Genomic DNA, 15,845 nt, shown 5'->3' with positions numbered 1-15,845 from the left:
TTATACGACAGCAGCTCAGAGAAGGAGATGGCAGGTGGCCATGTCATAATAACTTTCTTTATGCTTGCTATAAACATGTTTTTATCTAAATGAAATGCTTTAGCCTTGGTGCTGGCTTTGTTCCACCATAATAGATCTTAGACAACAGGGATTAAGTGTACTTTTAGTCCAACAACAGGAAGTCCAGCCCAAGTCATCTAGTCACATGCCTGCCTGCCTCCTTGCACAATGTAGAACCATTTCCCTCTAATTACTATGTATTATTAGTTTGGTTTCCTATTTTTCCCCACTACTCTCCCCCTACAAGTGCAGTAATATGCTGATAATATGAGCCTTGAATTCACCAGATTTGCTCTGTATATCCATGGATACCCCTGGAACTAAAGCTGACTGACTGTTACCCCAATGTTTCTATATATCTGTAACCTTGTTATGAGCTAAGGGGGCCCAGCCTGAAGGCCAGTTAGGGGGGATTTGGGGTGAGTGCTTATTTGTGCCCTGGGTACCCCTGGAACTATAGCAGGGTGACTGTTACCCCAATGTTTCTATATATCTGTAACCTTGTTATGGGCTAAGGGGGCCCAGCCTGAAGGCCAGTTAGGGGGGGATTTAGGGTGAGTGCTTATTTGTGCCCTGGGTACCCCTGAAACTATAGCAGGGTGACTGTTACCCCAATGTTTCTATATATCTGTAACCTTGTTATGAGCTAAGGGGGCCCAGCCTGAAGGCCAGTTAGGGGGAGATTTGGGGTGAGTGCTTATTTGTGCCCTGGGTACCACTGAAACTATAGCAGGGTGACTGTTACCCCAATGTTTTGATATATCTGTAACCTTGTTATGGGCTAAGGGGGCTCAGTCTGAAGGCCAGTTAGGGGGAGATTGGGGTGAGTGCTTGTAAGGGAAAATGTCGGTGGGGGGATGAATTATCTGTCCGTTTGAGGCTCTCTAGGTTAAGCATCTCTTCTATATCTTATTATTGTAAATAACAGAAGGATAGATAACTTGTATACAAGAATTATTTTGTGCCCATGGGGTTTCCTAATTTCTTGTCCTATGAATCTGTGCTAAAAGTCACAGGCGTGGCAAAGTGACCTGACATCATGCACCACGCGCTTCGGCTAATATTTGGAGCATTACCAACACTGCATTCAATTTCACTGTCACTATCCAAGCCTCGCACTGGAACATACCATTGTCTCCAAAAGAAATGACTGATGGAACTGTTTTTCGTCTTTTCTCCAATGACATGCCCTGAATAGTGAGGAACATGCACATGAACTGAGAATCAGAAAAACACATTAAGATGGGAGATGCTGGGTACACCAAGCACAGGACACTTACAAATAAAACTGTATTATCTTTTAGAATAAAAACAATGCTGACAACTTATAACTTATTATAAGAAACTGTATAGGGCCAAAATGATGCCCACCTCAGCCAATATCTAGTCACATTTATCTATCAGGCAGGCCTGAGTACCTGGATAGTCAAGAGCTGTATCAGGCAGTGAATGCTGTTCTTTCCCAGATGGACTACCTAGGCCCTATTATAATCCAGTCATTGGTTGGAGGGACAAATAAATTATGTCTGACTACCCAGTCCATAAGAATGGATCTTTGCGTGTGTGGTTGGCTTAACTTTCTATAAATATTGTAAATTATATACAGTGGCATTATAATAACCATTTTTAAATAGCAAATTGAAGAGATCACCAGTGAATGTGGTTCCTATAACAAACTAATTTTAAATATGGGAACTCATTTACAAAGCCCATTCATTGTATTACTACAATAAGGATATTTGATGATAGTGCAGAGAACACTGCTGTGTTTGCAATTTCTCCCTCTGCCTCTGGTGGGGTTTTGTGTTTTACCAGCAAATATTTAGCAGTCTAAACACAGATGTGTTTGCTGCAAGTGCCTTCCCTTCTTCAGCCGTAGGCCTGCCTATGGGATGGGATATTTTGGCTGCAGAAAAACAAGGGATATATTTGAAGTTGATCACTCAGCAGGAATGGAGCAAGGCTCCCCTGGTGAAGCTGTTTACACATTCTAGCTGCAGCTGTCCGCAGGAGTCCAGGGGGCTTTGTGAAAGGCAGGCAGATATATCCAGGCCCCTAGTTCTAAGAACTTGTTTACAACTCCTATCCGAGCTCATCTCCCTACAAGGAAAGGAAACCATCCTTTAAGCTAAAGTGTGCTATGCTGGCAATGTGAGCTCTCCTACAGGGCGTATGTAATATTGCTTGCCCCATACTCTCAGTCTGGGATGGGAGCTCTGCCATAGAGAGACACACAACAGTCTTGCATGTGAGAAACTATTAATAGGGAAATCGACAGCACAAGGCAGGAAAAAGAATGGACACTTAGGGGCACAATTACTAATCCACGAACGTCCGAAAAGCGTCCGAATGCGTTTTTTTTTCGTAATGATCGGTATTTTGCGAATTGTCTCGAATTTTTCGAGCGCTCAATACGAGAAAGTCGCGACAATTCGCAAAAGTCGTAATGGCTATGCAAAAGTCGCGACAATTCACAAACGTCATAATGGCTATGAAAAAGTCGCGACAATTCACGAAAAAGTTGCAAAATGTTTGTTTTCCAATCCGAATTTTTCTCATTCGGATTCGGATTCGTGGATTAGTAAATCAGCCCCTTAGATTGTAAGCTTTGTGGCCTAATAAGATACCTTTGTCACTTAACATATAGCACTTAATCTTGAATGTATTGTATTTATTTATATTCTATTATTGTATCGCTCCCATCTGTTCTATTAATGTATTGTATTAATGTACAGTGCTGGGTATATTAGTAGCTACATATATGAATACAAAAATGTAAAAACACACATCTATGGGAGCTGTCTTTGAGGAAGGATGAAAATAGAGGAGACAACCCAAGGCACTATATATCATGGGCCCAGGCCAAAGTATGAAGAATGGAGATACTGGGTAATGTATAGGAAAATAGAGCAATAAGGCAAGATGGCAGCAGCAGGGCAGAATGATGACATACACTTTATAATAGCATTACCCAGTCTGCCTCCCTTCAAATGTGATGTACGTCACTAGGAAATATACACAGTTTTGCTTTCTGATTTTTCCTTACATATATCGGTCATATTTAGGTTGGGGCTGGGATGGAATAAATCATTGCTGTTTTGTCAGCAGCAAAACTTATTTATTCATAGCATTTGCCTCTCGGCAAGTAGCAAAGAAGCAAAACACCCACAGTTTAATAATAGCCGCACTGAATGAAATGAGCCTAAATGTTGCTTGTTCTGTTATTGATTATTAAAATATAAGTAACATTAGGTAGTTGGTCATTTAAAATGCAGAACGCAGTGTGCAAAGTGCAAAAAAAGGCCCCAATCGAGGGGCAGGTGAGGAACAGATGGGGGGAAGCACGAAGGCATCACCCTGAGCCCCCTAACGTCTTACATGCTCAAAACTCACAAAATTTATCCAGTTATCTTGGTGTATTAAGGATTATTCGTGGGCAACATGGTGGATTATTTGTGGGTAGCACAGTGGCTCGTGGGTAGCACTGCTAACTTGTAGCACCTGAGTTTCATGCTGGTTTGAGCACTATCCGCAAGGTGTTGTTTGTGTGGTTTTCTCCTTTTTTATGCTTCTCATAAAATTGACCCTATTGTGAGAATGTAATAGGAACATTAGACTGTAAGGTTTACTAGGGTAATGAACAACGTACAATCTCTATAAAGCATTGTGTAAATATGTCAGTGCTGTACAAATAACAGATAATAAATAATGTTTCTTGATGGATTATTTCGAGCCCCAACTCTTATTTACCTTATGCTGTTTTGGTCAGCTCTTACAAATGGAGTAATAGAAATGTGTCGGTATCCATCCATCTGGCCTGTATGTGTATAGCCCCTTTTACTCTGTTTTCTTTACCACAAACTACCAAAGGTGTTATAATAATACAAGGAACGACAGCCTGTTGCATTTTTATTGCCTTCGATTATCCTTGCTATATGTAGTAGGGGGTTATGCACTTGTGCCATATGTGTTTCCTAACTGAGAGTTGTAGGACCATTGTGGCTGGTCACAAGGTCTTCACAAATCTCTCATCTGCTATAAGTCTCCACTGACTTATATGGCAAAGTCATTATATTATGTAACCAAACTGACCACTCTGACAAATATATACACAGCATATAATGAAAATATCTTCATTTGTCAGTAGAAAGACAATTTCCTCAGACAGGCTCAAATACGGCTTCCTTGCCATTTACTCGGCTAGGTGTGTGCAGAGCAGTGCTGGGAACCTAGACTCAGGAAATGAGAGGATTACGCAGTCAGGAAAGTATAGATTATCCAACAGAAGCTTATAGACACTTGAGCAATAAAGCTGATTACATCCAACTTCTTCAAAGATGGCAAATGATATTAACATTTAACCGTGAACCTTGCGACAAAATGATTAATAATTAGACATTATATTAGATTTACCCCATATGTAATAATAACAAGGCATTAGACTATTAACTGGATTTATTCAAAGGAGAGATCCCGGCTGGATGGGTCCTTGCAGCCTGTCCACCACAAACCAGTGGCAGTTCTGCCCGTACCCTGCTAATTACACACATATTAAGACTGTCGGCTGGAAAATCTGGGAGGCTCATTTACTAACTGGGGCAAGTTCTAATTTCAAATTATCAATTAATGGGGCTTTTCTTTTTCCGCTGTGCCAAAATAGTCTGTGCCAGCTTTTTAAATTAATTTTAAATGGTATTTAAACCCCAGGGGGCCTAAAGTAAATATCTCACATAGCTGTCTGCTAGGGCATTTTGTATACATATATTGTTTATGCCCAGAATGTCATCTGCTCATGTACAGATAAGAGTCCTACTACTATCACTTCTCAGTCATCCTTACCAGCAAAGCAGCGTGCAGATTATCATGCACAAAGCACCATAAACTTACGTCCAACTTCAGCTCTTTATGGTGTAAACAAGCACATGTGATCTAGGGAAAATCTTATTTTTATCTCTGGGTTACTGAGTAACTAAAGAGCAACGAGGAGTCTTTATTTTATAACTTTACAGCATGGCTAATTGCTGGCGTGTGATTGCAATTACCGTAAGTGATTTAAGGTGCTTTGGCACTTATGACTAAAGGTGGCAATACACGAGGTCGCCAAGCGAGCGGATCTTCTCCTGATATCCCCACCTATGGGTGGGCGATATCGGGGGCATTATAATGACTGGTATAGGCACAGTTGGTTCGGGGACCGCATCAACGAGCCGATGTGGTCCCCGATCTGACTGAATTTTTTAACCTGCCCGATTTCAGGCCAGATATCAGTCGGGGGCCAGTTGTTGTTTCCCCTACACGGGCAGATAAGCTGCCGATATCGGCAGCTACAATCGGCCCATGTATGGCCACCTTTATACTAGCTCTGGAGGTGGTGGCAATTAATCCAAAATCACTCCTATGGTAAGGCCTCACCTTGAGTATGCAGTGCAGTTTTGGGCTCCAGTCCTTAAGAAGGATATTAATGAGCTGGAGAGAGTGCAGAGACGTGCAACTAAACTGGTTAAGGGGATGGAAGATTTAAACTATGAGGTGAGACTGTCAAGGTTGGGGTTGTTTTCTCTGGAAAAGAGGCGCTTGCGAGGGGACATGATTACTCTGTACAAGTACATTAGAGGGGATTATAGGCAGTTGGGGGATGTTCTTTTTTCCCATAAAAACAATCAGCGCACCAGAGGTCACCCCTTTAGATTAGAGGAAAGGAGCTTCCATTTGAAGCAGCGTAGGTGGTTTTTCACGGTGAGGGCAGTGAGGTTGTGGAATGCCCTTCCTAGTGATGGGGTAATGGCAGATTCTGTTAATGCCTTTAAGAGGGGCCTGGATGAGTTCTTGATCAATCAGAATATCCAAGGCTATTGTGATACTAATATCTACAGTTAGTACTAGTGGTTGTATTTATAGTTTATGTATGTGAGTGTTTAGACTGGTAGGTGTGGGTTAAGTGTGCTGGGTTTACTTGGATGGGTTGAACTTGATGGACACTGGTCTTTTTTCAACCCTATGTAACTATGTAACTATGTAACTAATTGGCTAAAATAAGCCGCGTGCCATTGCCCTAAAGGACGGGTTGGTACTAAATTTTGTGTGAATCGTCCAAAATCCTAGGGACAGCAACAGTGTACAAATTGAGCCATCTTGGACACGGTAGTAATTCAAGGGTTCCAGTGTCTTTAGGCACTACCGACTTGCACCAAGCGAATTTGATGCCAATGCCGTTAATCATGCCGTGCACCAAAAGTAATATCATTGCAATGCAAATTCTCTTGAACTTTGGCAGAGCAAGCGGCATGGCAGCTCCCAGTTATTCTGCATATGTAATAGTACACTCAGTGAAAGTATATTTTTCTTATGGATGCACATTGAAGGACTACTTTGAGATACAGAGGGGCATTAAGTTATAATTGTACTATAAGGAAAGATGACTGTTTAGGTTTCCTATATATTTAACACATATTTTACAGCCTGAGGAAAAAGAGCATAGCAAAGCTGGAGACAGGAAATAGTTTGGCCAGGGAGTGACATCATTGTTCCAGCTGAAGAGATGCTATTGGCTGGCCAGGCGCCAGCTGACTCGGTATCTATTTATAGTGTAAGAGCTCTGCTTCTTGTCTTTGTTCCACACACAGCTCAGAGATGTGCAGCGTGGCACATGTGTCCTGCTCCCCTTCCCAATTTCCTCCATTTGCATCAGGTGCCAGAATCCCAGGTGTTCTGGCGGAGTCTTATTTTTCACCAGAATCAGTTGGGGGAAAAAAATCCTTCCCCCCCTTCCCCTATAAGTTTCTATATATTGCATAGTAGCTGAGGTAAACAAGTACAAAAGATGCAAGGGGTCATTTATAGAGACTTGTACCCAAAATTGCACTTTTCACACTGCACATGTGGTTGTAAAAATCCAATATTTTGTGTGAAACAAAAGCTGTCAGAGGAGATGATGGGAGCTGTCCCCCCCCATCCAGCTGCCCCCCCCCCCCAAAAAAAAAATTGTGTCAGACTCTATCCCCCATCTTGGGTAAAAGATTGTGTTATTCCTCACCCCCCCCCCTGTCTTGGGTAAAATGTTGTATCAGTCTCTAAACACACCATCCTGGGTACAAAATTGTAAACCCCCCCCCCCATCTTGGCTATGAAAATTAAGTTTTATCCACACTTTTGGATATATATACTATATGGAGGTCTAATTCAGCTTGGTACAAAATGGAGTCAGGTTCTACAATCCCTTTTCTTATGGGTTACACTGATTAGTGGGAGGTGAGTATGTACTCTGTTTACATTGTGTTGTTTGTTCGGCATATGGTTAAGTGCTCAGTACAGGAACATGCAAGGCTATGATGTGTCCTACATTTACTTAAAATAAAATAAAGTCTGTGGTATGAATTCTTCCCACGCCTTGTCTATACAAAGGAGTCTTTTGGTACAAAACAGGTTCTACCCCCTCTTACTAAGGAATAAGATTCTGCACACCATCTTTAGTGCAAACATTTAGTCAGGTTGTACTACATCATATTACATACAGAGAAGTCAGGTTTCACATCTATTTTGGGTAGAAAATGGAGTCAAGTTCTACCCACATGTTGTCTACACAAAAGAGTAAAGGTCCTCATACACCTTAAGATCCACTCGGTGGGCGATATCGGGCCCTGGGGCCAAACGATCAAATTATAGCTACATGTATAGAAAAAGGTCGGTTCTGGGGACCGCATCAACGAGCCGATGCGGTCTCCGATCCGACTAGATTTTTTAACTTGCCTGATCGAGATCTGCCCGATTACAGGCCAGATATCGGTCGGGCAGGCCCGTCGGTAGTGCCCATACACGGGCCGATTAGCTGCCGAATCGGTCTAAGGTACCGATATCGGCAGCTGGAATCGGCCCATGTATGGGGACCTTAAGATTCTGCATGCCATCTTTGGTTCAAAAATTGAGTCAGATTCTACTACATCATATTACATACACAAAGGAGTCAGGTTGGGTACAAAATGGAGTCATGTTCTATCCGCATGTTGCCCACACATAGGAGTTAGGTTCTGCCCCTCTCCTTTGGTACAAAAATAGAGACAGGATCTGTGCAAAGCACTCAGGTTCTGAACTTATCTTGAATACAAAATATAGTCAGGAAGTCTTGTATAGATAAAGCAGTTGGGTTCTACTCCCATTTTGGGTAAAAAATGGACCCCCATCTTGGGTACAATGAAACAGTGTATTTGTTGTGTTTGCAGTATTTGGTGAACTTATGTATTTACAATATTTTTTGCATTTTCTGAAGCAGATATGTGTTGATGTAGGTAAATGATGTGCATTCAAATGGTAATAATGAGTGTGCTGTCACATTAAACTGCGTCCTGCGACTTCTCCAACATTCTGACTTTCCTTGTCCGGGACGACATCAAAGGTTTTAACTGCCTTGTTCTGCTGCTGAGAGACGGGCCTGGTTTCTCAGAGCACTGCAAGGCACATGTGTAATAGTCTGGATAAATCACGGTGCGTGCATTTATGATGGCGTTTCCAGAGAACTTCTAGGAATTAATGTTACATGTTTCTTTTGGCTCCCTCTCTGCTTAAACCAATATCCAGCAGTACGGCAAGGCCTCTGGCACTGTAATGCACTGTAATGCAGCTACCCATCCAAGCTAAAGCCACAGATCTAACAGTGCAAGTAGGATGACCTTACACAACAAAGGATGATATTTCATGTTTTTAAGGGTCATTATACCTTTGTAATTTCTTTTACTGTGGATTTCTATGACATCTGAGTATCTGTTTTCCATTTGTTTTTATTTTCCCATTCCATTACTGGAATTCTTACAGATGTAGCCTTGTCATGTTGTCGAACAAGAAACTGAATATTATGCGGTAGTCTGAGGCCCATGGCTTTTGGGGGCTTCATCTCCACATAGGCAGTTACCAATTAAATGTTTTGAAATGTGATTCACAAGGGTTTTGTCTAAAACTATTAAAGGAAAACTAAAGTCTAACTAAAGAAGTAGGTAAGAAATGTTGTACATTATGTTTTGTGCTTTTAGACCAGCCCAAAGCAACCACATCCCTTAAGCAGGGAATATCTGTGCACCTGAATATGCCCCAGTAGCTCCCTATCTTCCCCCATCATCTGCTGTTGTCACTTAACTGGGCTTAGGAACCCATTCACAGTATACTGTGTATAGAAAATATAAATGTCACAATATACTGTATATATAGAATATAAATGGCACACTATACTGTATATATACAATATAAATGTCACACTATACTGTATATATACAATATAAATGTCACACTATACTGTATATATAGAATATAAATGGCACTATATACTGTATATATAGTATATAAATGGCACACTATACTGTATATATAGAATATAGATGGCACAATATACTGTATATATACAATATAAATGCACTATATACTGTATATATAGAATATAAATGGCACACTATACTGTATATATACAATATAAATGTCACACTATACTGTATATATACAATATAAATGTCACACTATACTGTATATATAGAATTTAAATGGCACAATATACAGTATATATAGTATATAAATGGCACACTATACTGTATATATAGAATATAGATGGCACAATATACTGTATATATACAATATAAATGGCACACTATACTGTATATATACAATATAAATGCACTATATACTGTATATATAGAATATAAATGTCACACTATACATATATAGAATATAAATGGCACAATATAAGGCTGATTAGGAACAAATACAGATAATTACTACATGACAGTTCTTAAACCAGTGCAATTAGCAGCAGAATTTAATAGTCTGTAGCATCAATTTTATGACAGGCGAACCTTATTTTCTGCTTGATAATTTGCTACAACCCCTTACCTTAGCTTCTCAACATGCCCAGATCACACTGAGCATGTGAGTCACAGACACTTTCCAAGATGGGGAGCTCCTGAGATAACTGTAAAGACCTAAATCATTGATGCTATAGATGCTGACATTTAAGGCTAGGGCACTAAGTTCAGTGTAAAATATGGCATTTGTAGCCTTATTCATTTTTAGGGGTTAGTTCTCCTTTAAATATAGGCCTGTCTGACCACAAAAGAACCTTAAATCACATGTCTTGGGATTGGGGTGAGTAATAGGTGGGTTCTTAAGGCAACCACCTAATCAGCCACGCTACCATTTATTTCTGTTTTCTTGCTAAATCTACTAAAGTCTAATCTACTCTAAAGTCTAATTGGAAATGGCCACAGCTCCCACTCATTAAGTTATGACTAGGAATGTTACTGGAAGGATTAATTCTAGGGTAGGTTTCAACCCCAGCATGCAAAGGGGTCCATGTCTGTGGAAGAGCCCTAGCTGTTCTTAATTGACTGCTTTGAGCATAATGGTCTTGAGCCCTTGGCTAAAACAATTAGCTCTTTTTTATTTCCAGCATAGGTGTAAATAATAACCTGAACATTTAGCTCTATCTTCATCTCATGGCTATGAATGTTAGGTTCTCTGGTGGGCCACGGATTTAACAGTATAAGGTAAAAATTTGTTCTAGATGGAAATACAGAGAGGGACTGGAAATAAACTCCAATTCTCTCTCAAATTTAGGAATTCTTATTTATCTGGCAGATTAATCTAGAAAATCCACCAGCACTGGCAGTTGGAAGTGAATCCAGTTATTGTTTGGCTTAAATATGAGGAGAGAGACCTGCTTGCGTGGATAAAAGTTGATAAGGGATTAAAAGTGATCGGGATGAATAGAAGACTATCCGGGAAATGGGAGAAGGGCAAAGATCACCTAGGGGAGCAAGGCTTTAAATCAGGTATTACGGGAGCAGGGTGAATGGCCTGTCAGGCTGCAGTAAGATGCGCCCTACGCCAACTTTGGTACGGAAACTATTTGTAGATGGAGAATCTTGCCCAGTCATTGCATGTCAGGGATTCTAGACAGGTATATGATACGGCCAGGAAACAGAATTAAGCATAGAGCTGATCTGGACTCCTCAATGGAGCAAAAATTGTTTCAAGAGAAATGTTTTATTTGAATATATTTTATGTTACACTGTAACCACAGTTCTTATTTGTTGGATTGGATAGTGAAGGCACATTGGCAAGATGGGGCAATTTTACTTGCAGTAGTCCACAACAATAAAATAGGAGAGCTGGATGTTAAGTTAGGTTGCAGTTTTATGTATGGTCACTAAATGGTCAAAAGGGGCATTAACTCAGAGCCCATCATGACGAAACTAAACTGAAAAGCAATACTTATACAGGTATCGGACCCCTTATCCGGAAACCCGTTATCCAGAAAGCTCCGAATTACGGAAAGCCTGTCTCCCATAGACTCCATTTTAACTAAATAATTCAGAATTTTAAAACTGATTTCCTTTTTTTATGTAGAAATAAAACAGTACCTTGTAATTGATCCCAACTAAGATATAATTAATCCTTATTGGATGCAAAACAATCCTATTGGGTTTAATTAATGTTTTATTGATTTTTTAGTAGACTTAAGGTATGGAGATCCAAATTACGGAAAGACCCCTTATCCGGAATACCCTTGGTCCCGAGCATTCTGGATAATGGGTCCTATACCTGTACTATAGGAAATAAAACGATTGCAGCCTTGAAAAAACAACTTTTCCAGCAAGCTTCACAGCATAGAACTGGGAAAATTCAAACCACCACCCAAGAATTTTAAATATATCCCTTTGCACAATTATACCTTCTCCAACCAACATACAAGCATTCTTAGACCACTTACCCACACTTTAACCCAAACATTTGCCACCTTAATAGCTTAATAGCTCCAATCTTAATAGACAAAGTTTTGAATACAAATAAAAGCAGGCAGGCTTTGTTTAGGACCAACAATTACATGACAATACTAGGAGACTCATTACCCTTACCCAGTGCTTACTAAATCACAACATGTCATCTATGGTATTAGCACTCAATGCTGAAAAAGACGTTTGACCGCATTAACTGATCATACCGTCAGCAGTAATACCCCCATAAAATAGTGGTATCCCCAAGTGGACTCGAATAGGACAATGGAATAGAAAGAAAGAACAGCGCTCAGAAACCCAATACAATACATTCTACAGCTATCGGCTAAACCTCTTAGTACTTGCCTTCTAACTCCCTGCTGTGCCAGGTCTCTTTTACTCTTCTACTCTTCTTCTTGTTACTTTGTTCCTAAAGGAATCTAAAAAATAAAAAATAGTTTATAAAAAAAAAATGAGGGAACAAAGAGGTGCGGGTGGCATAATCAAGAATGGTCAGTTGGTCCAGATCCCACATTAGTCGAGTTGCCCTGTCATGGATGGAATGGACAGAACCAAGAAAAATGATTTATTTTAATTGAATTATTTATTAAAACTTTTGGTTTTATCTTCACTATACATATTTAATAAAAATAATAATAACAAAAAAACTAAAAAGATTTCTAAGTCATTCCTGCTGCCAGTACAAATGATCAGTGCAGCAGGATGTGAAGAAGAGCTGTGGCTGCGTTATGGTGCGTTAAACATTCCCACAGAAATGTCTGCTTTGTTGCCCTGGGTTATAGTGCTAGTTGTCAGCAAATGATTTAGAATAAATTGTTTAGTTTATTATAAGACAATTAACACATATCTCAGTTTGTTGTGCTCTGTTTCAGGCACCGTAGAACACCAATCATATTATGTTTCATGCCACTGCCTGAAAGACAAAAAGACGGCGATGTTAACAGCTTTTTGGCATGTTTTCTATTGTCAGTGGCCAATTAAAATCACGTTAGTGCAAGGGGGAGGGGGCAGCGTCATGTTGTTACACCACTGGTGGCCCATGTAAAGCTGGCCTTTAAATATATTTCATTCTTATCAGGAATATTTATGAGCCAGTAGGCCATTTCTTACATCTCATCTACTGTATGGGATAAGGTGTGCCCCAGGCTTTAAATAGAATTTATTCCCTTTATTAGAAACACAAGCTGTAACATGTATAGATTGGTTGTACAGTATTAAAACGCATAACCTTAAGTACTGTTCTTTCCTCATTAAAGTCACAGGGACAAAAGAAACTGCAATTATAGTTTCCATTCAGCTTGCCTTGGCTATAGAGTTCTCTGTAGATCCCAGTAACGCCTGTGGCCGTGAATAGTGAATAAAGTACCCCCTGTTGTAAAATATAGAGATATTATAAGTTCATGGAACTCCAAGGTGACTTCTTATACCTTGTTTATTATAATATATCGGTTTTAGTGAGTCATGTGAGAGAAATTACTAAGTTCCGATTATAACTGGCATCACTAAGCTGTTTATAAGGATATAATTTACAGTTGGGTCCCATAGGGAAATGACCAAACATTAGTTGTCCGCGACAAATCTCCCTTGTCACGGGCGACTAATCTCCCCGAACTACCATCCCACCGGCGAACATGTAAGTCGCCGGTGGGCTGGTACACGTGGCGATTCCGGCAAATCAGCGAAGTTGCCTCGCGAGGCATTTTTGGCAATTTGCCAAAATCGCGCCGCCGCGTGTGCCATCCCACCAGCGACTTACATGTTCGCTGGTAGGATGGCAACTGATGGCAACTCGGGGAGATTAGTCACCCGCGAACAGGGTTAAAAGAAACAAACTTTGTAAAGATCACTGGTTTCTACAGTTACAAAGGGCACCTTAAATCCAACTAGAACTACATTTCACCTTGGCTACACTTATCAGTCATATCACAATAAGCACTAGTCAGAAAGATTGCCAAATAAGGATTATAGACTTACGGGAATGACTCCCACACATTTATTATCCCCTTTGAATAGTTTCTGGAAGTCAAACTCAAGATTAATTTTATAGTCTGTATATCTATTCAAGGTTCTCAGTTTATTATTGTTATCGTTTGTTTCTTTTATTATGCTTTTATTACTTTTACTTTCTCTTGCGATAATGGCTTGTATCCAGGAAAAAAGACTAAGACAAACAGAGATATTGCAAGGATTTGTGTGTTTGTAATTTGTTCAAGTGTGAGTGTAAATAGTCGCTTGATGTTGCAGTTTTAGGCTGCATTTATTGGTCCCATCTCATTCCTTATGGCTTCTAACTGTGATTAGGCATCTGAAAGAAGGACTTTCAAATCACTCTTTATTTTTCTTTAACAAAAATGTAAATTTGTATGCCCTGTTTGTCTGACTTCTCAAGATTCCAGCCAATGAAAAGCCACAAGGGCTATGAGTAGTTAATGCAGTTTGAAATGAGATCAACAATATTTTTAAAGTTGGGTAATGACTGGAGGTATGATATTTGTTACCCAGGATGCTTGGATCACCTATCTACTGTACTGATAACTATTTAAACATTAAATAAATCAATATGGATTCATGCAGTTAGGATCAAAAAGGAAATTATTTAGAAAAATTAGATTTATATGCTTAATAGACTTAAATGGACTTTATGAGAGATGGCCTTCTTATATTTCGGAGTTTTCTTGATATCGCGTTTTCAGATAAGGAATCCTATACAATGAACTACCCTTTATAAAGACAGTCCTTTGGCTGGATGGGGCCTTTCTTTGAGAGCAGTGGCATATACTATAGAGCAGTGATCCCCAACCAGTGGTTCGTAAGCAACATGTTGCTCCCCAACCCCTTGGATGTTGCTCCCACAAAGCAGGTGCTTATTTTTGAATTTCTGGTTAGGAGGCAAGTTTTGGTTGCATAAAAACCAAGTATAATGCCAAACAGCCTTCTGTAGGCTGCCAGTCCACATAGGGGCTATTATAGCTCTTTTTGGCACCCCCAGGAATCTTTCGTCACACTTGTGTTGCACCCCAACACATTTTTCAATTAAATGTGGCTTATGGGCTAATACAGATCCCTGCTATAGAGGAATCAGACCCCCCTGTCATGGGGGAGGGGCGACATACTGGGGTCTGGGCTGCAGGATCAGATTCCTCTATAGCCATTCTACTAGAAAACTTGCAACCTGTGCAGTTTACCGTGTGTGCACTCCAGCTAAAGGGTAGTCGGCATGGCAGGAGACTAGGTCAGTTGTAGTGCACGCTGGGCCCCTCCAAAGATTTTTTGCTGGGGGGCCCGGTACAAGATGATTAGGCCGCTGTTTGAGGGACAAGCCCTTTCTGCACTGTGCCTAAAATGGCCATGCACGTGCCAATGCTTGTATGATCGTTGGTACATGTATGGTGGCCCACCAATCCCAGCTGATATCTTTGTACTGTGGATACAAAAATCTAGACTAAACTCTAAACCAAAGACTCAATAGCACTGCTTATAGGCTGCGTGGCTTGTTATTAACCTTGAGTACACATATCAGCAAAACACAACTGCAATAATCATATAAACATCATAAATGAATTAAAAATAATTGTTCAAAGTTCATAGCTGCACTAAATAATCTTTATTTTCTGTAATACGATGGGCTGGTATCCAAGTAATGGTATCAGGGGAAAGCTTGGAACTTTATGTGAAAACAAACTTGTCATACTTTTTATGGTTCTGTAAGAACGGTTCTGTACTTTCAGATGAAAGTAGCAAATGCAATGTCAGCCAACAATTATTTATTGTAAAGGGTTAAAATAATACTCTGCTTTAATTAAATAATGTGTTACGGCAATGCAGGCAATAATACCAGGAAAGAGGCTTTTTGTTCTGGACTGGAAAGACGAAAACAGCTGGTGACAAAGCGCAGGAATGGTATCTCCCAATTACTTGGCACTGGTGCCATGGGAATGATGCAACGCTGCACTTCCATAAATAACGCTGTGATTGGCTGGCGCAGGTAGATCAGCTCTGGCCTGATTGGATGCC

Source organism: Xenopus tropicalis, chromosome 8 (assembly GCF_000004195.4).
Source record: "Xenopus tropicalis strain Nigerian chromosome 8, UCB_Xtro_10.0, whole genome shotgun sequence".
Lineage (NCBI taxonomy): Eukaryota > Metazoa > Chordata > Amphibia > Anura > Pipidae > Xenopus > Xenopus tropicalis.
Note: the sequence above shows the minus strand (reverse complement) of the source record.